This window comes from Mus caroli, chromosome 14, assembly GCF_900094665.2.
Source record: "Mus caroli chromosome 14, CAROLI_EIJ_v1.1, whole genome shotgun sequence".
Lineage (NCBI taxonomy): Eukaryota > Metazoa > Chordata > Mammalia > Rodentia > Muridae > Mus > Mus caroli.
In genome coordinates this window covers 69,315,883-69,321,882 of record NC_034583.1, presented here as the reverse complement: position 1 = coordinate 69,321,882, position 6,000 = coordinate 69,315,883, and positions in this window count along the sequence as shown.

Here is a 6,000-nt window from a genome sequence, read left to right as displayed (position 1 = left end):
CTCATCCAGCAAGAACAATTCTTACCTAAGGACAGACACACTCTTATGAGTCCAGCTCCTTAATGTGCTTCAAAGCCATGGCCCCCAAACCAATCTCCATACTTGCTCCCCACCCCAAACCCCACAAAACATTACAAAACACAACCCCCACTCTTGCTAGTAACAAATTTTAGATGCTGATTATGTAGTTATCTTCCCTAATGTCTTAGTTAGGGTTTTAATGCTATGAACAGACACCATGACCAAGGCAACTCTTATAAGGACATTTAATTGAAGCTAGCTTACAGGTTCAGAGGTTCAGTCCATTATCATCAAGGCAGGAGCATGGCAGCATCCAGGCAGGCATGGTGCAGGAGGAGCTGAGAGTTCTATATCTACATCTGAAGGCTGCTAGCAGAATACTGGCTTCCAGGCAGCTAGGATGAGCGTCTTAAAGCCCACACTCACAGTGACACAGTGACTCCAACAAGGCCACACCTACTACTAGTAGTGCCATTCCCTGGGCCAAGCATATACAAAGTGCCACACCAACCTATACACACACACCATGTATGTGAAAGGTGAAGCTGTAGACAAGCTTACCTTTTGTTATTACGAGATTTCCTGGAGCTCAGGACTAGTCTATCTAGTTTTGGAGGCACATAGCATGACTCAGCCCTCACCATGGCAGAAAATATATGCTCTCATCATCTCTTATTTTCATAAAAAAACATATCCAGTTGACAGCAGCCAGCTTTTTCTGTGAGGATTGTGTGCTTCTGTCTCATACCTTGATGTTAGCAAAGATCACCAACTCTGCAAGCTCAACCAGACTTCTCATACTGACAACCCAAGCCCAGCCTGCTCACACCAACAACCCAAGTCCACCCAGCCAGCCCGCTCTCACCCAGCCAGCCAGGCTGCTCACACCAACAACCCAAGTCCACCCAGCCAGCNTGCTCACACCAACAACCCAAGTCCACCCAGCCAGCCCGCTCTCACCCAGCCAGCCAGGCTGCTCACACCAACAACCCAAGTCCACCCAGCCAGCCTGCTCTCACCCAGCCAGCCAGGCTGCTCACACCAACAAGCCAAGCCCACCCAGCCAGCCTGCTCTCACCCAGCCAGCCAGGCTGCTCACACCAACAAGCCAAGCCCACCCAGCCAGCCTGCTCACACCAATGGCCTACACCCAGCCAACCTGCTCATAGGCACCATCTCTGTCCATCCCAGGCTTGCTCCATGGTGACTTCATGTGCACTGTCCCATTCCTTCTAACAGGTTATTAGACGGCCATTGAGATACAGTGAGTGCCACACAGGGCAAGGGTGGTGATCTAAATAATAAAACTTCACTCTTCCTCTTCTGAGACCCACATTGCAAAGGAGATGATGCTTCCTCCTCTTCCTTCTCCCCCTCCTCCTCAAGTAAAAATCACTTTATTATAAAGAAATTTCAAATAAAAAAAAAACAACATATAGCAAGATTAACATAGTCATCAAATAAGCTCAATGAACTTTTACACTATTAGAACAGCCATTCTGAAGCCCTAGAGTGTTAATTCTAGAGTCTACATTTTCAGTCTAATTATATTTGGTGCACATATCCAACACAGACACACACATACACACACACACACACACACACACATTCACAAACACACACACTATCATACATTCATACACACACATACCCTCTCCCACACATCCATACATACACACATCCATACACAAATACACACATTCACATTACGCACACACTCTGTCACACACCAATACATAATTAATCAATGGCAGAGTTAAATCTGAAAAAACAGCTGTGTCCTCTTCTGTGACTTGGGTATTCTATGTCTGCACATCCTATTTCTCCTCATCAGCTCACATTTACCTTTTTGTATTCTTCTTACTATATGCTATATGTTCTACTGTACCTACACTTACATTTGTGCATACACACACACACACACACACACATAACCAGCTATGCCTTTGTTACTTTTTCTATTGCTGTGAAGAGACACCATGACCAAGGCAAATTATAAAGAGAGCTTTCGATTGAGAGCTTACTTACAGTTTCAGAGGAGGTGTCCATGATGGTCATAGTGTGGATCATGGCAGCAGGCAGGCACGGTACTGAAGCAATAGATCTGAATTTATATTTGATCCACAACTGCGAGGCAGAGAGTGAGACTGGGCCTGACATGGGCTTTTAAAACCCCAAAGCCCACCTCAGTGACACACCTCCTTCAACAAGGCCACACCTCCTAATCCTTACCCCAGACAGTTCTGTCAACTAGGGAATATTTAAACATATGAGTCTATGGAGGTCATTTCTCAGTCAAACCACCACAGGCTGTGATCCGCATATGAAGGAGAACGTATGGTTTTTATCTCCTGAGACTGTATGACCCCACTTAATAGTCTATAGTCTAAGTTCATTGCTTTTCCTGTAATTTCTGTGATTTCAATTTTTTTAGGTCTGAGTTATATTCTGTTTTTTATAGATACTGAGTTTTAATTATCCATTCATTTGTTGATGGACAACTAGGACACCTCCATTTTGTTGCTATAGCAAGTAGAGTAGCTCTCAGACAGATAATAAACAAACAGCCAGATATTAGAGATACACTCATAATCTACATCTCTTTTGCATTTTGGGGTTTTCAGTGAGAGATTATGAAAGATAGCTCTGGAGGAGAGGGAGAGATGAGCCTTGATTTAGATGAATTGGAAAGTTCTGGGAGGTAGAATTTGGTCAGGCTTTGAAAGATGTCCATGGTTAAGACACAGGGACATGCTACGGGAGAGCACATTGGATGTAACAGGGTCAGGACTGAGATGCGGCAGTGTTTGTCCTCGGAGATCTCAAGTGGACCCATGGCATTGGAAATAGCAATGGAGTGGATGTGGGGTTGATGCAGGAGAAGTGTTTCGTAGTAGAGAAGCAGTTTTCCTATGTATTTCCCTGTTAACCAAGCAAGTGTACATTGAAGGCAGGGGGAAAGGTCTCAGGGGTTAAGAGCACTTGCTGGCCTTCCAGGGGACCTTAGTTCAGATCCCAGAACCCATGTGTGGCAGCTTAAAATGACCTGGCACTCCAGCTGCAGAGGCTCTCATGCCCTCCTCTGGCCTCTGTGTACATTTGAATATATATGGCAGCTAGTCACACACAATATACACATAAAAGAATGTTTTATCCTGAAAAGAGTACGCTACAAACACCAACATATCCAGCACCAGTCCTCACCTATATAGTCATTACTCACTACTATACGATGCTTACAGTTTGGGGCAGAAGATATGGAATATATATATATATATATATATATATATATATATATATATATACATATGCCCTAGCATCCTATTATCTGTGTGGATCTTTCCCTTTCCTAATTGATTAGCTTCCTTCACCCATGAAGTCTAGTTAGACTTTGCAAATAGCTTTATGCCTTTATTTTTGTTTAAGTACTTAAGAATGCAGACTTGGGCCAATCTTCATGTTGAGGTCTTGGCTCTGTTGCTTCTCAGAGTACTCCTAGACATATGATGTAACTACTGTGTTTCTTTATCAACAGAATGAACATGATAGTTGCCAACCTTGATGGAAATGGCGTGCTATACTTAAAATGCTTATTTGGAAGAAAAACAATTGTTACATTAAGCACAGGAAGCAGAACACACGTTTTAACTACTACTTCTGTGGCTGCTGTTCTCTGCATGTTCTAAAGCTACTCCGTGAGTGAAAAAATGGCAAAGAGGACAGCTGTGTGTGAGGTGACCATTTACGAATTTTCTATATTTCAGGTTTTATGGAGTGAACGGATGCTGGATTCAAAGCTGAAAATTGGAAAGACCCTGAATTATGGAAAGGGGTGACAGACCAATAGAGGAAGATTGTGGGTGATTTTAAGAAATGGGAAGCTGGGCCAGAGAAATGATGGTTCAGCTGTTAAAGGTGACCAAAGGACCCACGTTCATTTCCGAGCACTTAGGTGTCTCACAACCATCTGAAAGTCCAGCTCAGGGCATCCAAAGCCCTCTTCCTCCATTCCCACCCTCAACCCACAGCAAACATTCTGGGATATACACACATATACATAAATAATTCCTCATAGATAAAAGGAAGTCTTAGGAAGAAAAAGGGAAGAGAAAGAAAGGGACAGGTAAGAAAACTCAGTAATTCAGTCGATAGCTAGACACCCCTGCCCCCAGCTAGATCTGGGGTGCTGTGGTCAACTCCGTGAATGAATAATGTCCATTTCCCATGGCCATCTCAACAGATAATTAGAGCCAAAGATCTTGCATCATTGAAAGAAGGACATAGCAAAGACAGTAGACTAGCCCCAGAGAGCCAGAGAGGAAGTGCGAATTACGTCTTACAATCATCTTCATCAATGTCATTTTTGAAGTGTTGTCATGTTAAATCAGCTGCTATCTGGAAAATGTCCTTGTATAGACAAGGCCATTGCTTAATAGTGTTGAACACATGAAGCATCTACTGTATTTGTTTCCTTAAAAATATGCTGGTACTTTTTTTTTTTAAATGCTATCTTAAACACATCTGTCTGCTTATTACTTACTTAGTGTCTTTGATTACACTGTTCTTTTCCTTGCGCAAACTGTTTAGGAAAATGTCACCATAAAATATTGGTAGTTGGCAAGGCAAGACTTTGAAAGATGACCCTCAAGTTTAATTCCAGTCCAAAGAATTCAAGGGGCTTTCCAAATTAATTTATTTGGATTCACTTGGAATTTGTAGTTCTGAAAGGGCCTCGTAGAAGCTTATGGGTCTTTCCCCCCTCCACAGTTTACAAAACAAATAACTTTTGTTTCACTTACAGGAAACAGATTTCTTGAATATAATTGGAGTTTTTTTTTTCAGGTGTCCCCAGTTAGTGTGTGGTATGTGACATCACAGAGATACCTTCAGAAGTTAGCCTCCAAGGATATTATTTAATAATCAGATGGGGGGGTACAGTGGTACTCTTTGCTATCCTATGAGTGGGTCTGAATTATTGAAGTTTGTGTATCACTTAATATAGTGCTTATATTGTGAATTCATTGTATTTTATATTCTTGAAAATGGGACTTGGATTTCAACTGTTTTGTTGATGTCTTTGAGAAACAGTGTCATGTAGACCTGAGTGGCCCTGCTGTGTAGCCCAGGATCACTTTGCATTCCTGATGGCCGTTCTGCTCATCCTCCTAGCTGTGGTGACATGTATATTACATGTATGTACACTGTGCCTGGCTCAGTGTGTTTCTATGTGGAGATTTTATCGCAGTCCCCACGGTTAGTGGTGGCTTTCCCCTACCTTACCATCTCCCCTCATCTCTCTGGAACCATGTGTACCAATGACTCAAGGAAGGAAACCTCTGCACCTTTCACAGAGACAGTCTGGCTCCGTTCTGACACTCTCCTGGTGAGCATCCTCCAGTACCTCTGGCCGTTGATCCTTGTTGAACACACCATCTCCCACAACTCAGCATCTGCTGTTAGATGGATCCATCAGCGTTTAATGAGTATATAATGTACTCTGCACAGTGTGTATTAGGTGTATAGATGCTGCGTCGTATGCAATGTGGAGATTTTAGCCTTTGTTCCTGTTACAGCTTTTATCACTACTTAGCTTTGCTGATGAGTGCTGCTTCCTCCTCCTCCCCCTCCTTCTTCTTCTTCTTCTTCTTCTTCTTCTTCTTCTTCTTCTCTCTCTCTCTCTCCCTCCCTTTTTCTCTTTTTGCTGAGTTTTGATTTTTATCTCCTCAGTCATTAACTTGGGTGTTTCTTAAAGCTGCATCCCCCTCCTTCCTTTTGATGCACCACTACCTGCACAACTTGGTGACAGTCTCCACTCTGATGATCCCCAAACCCACACCTTTGAGCTCCATGCCACCTCTAATTAAATGTTCCCGGGGTGCTAGGTATTTAGGTAAAAGCAAACCCGTGCAGCCCACCCCTTTCTCACTGTTCCATCCTGGCTTCTTTACAATTCCCTGAAGGTCCCATTGGTTGTATAAA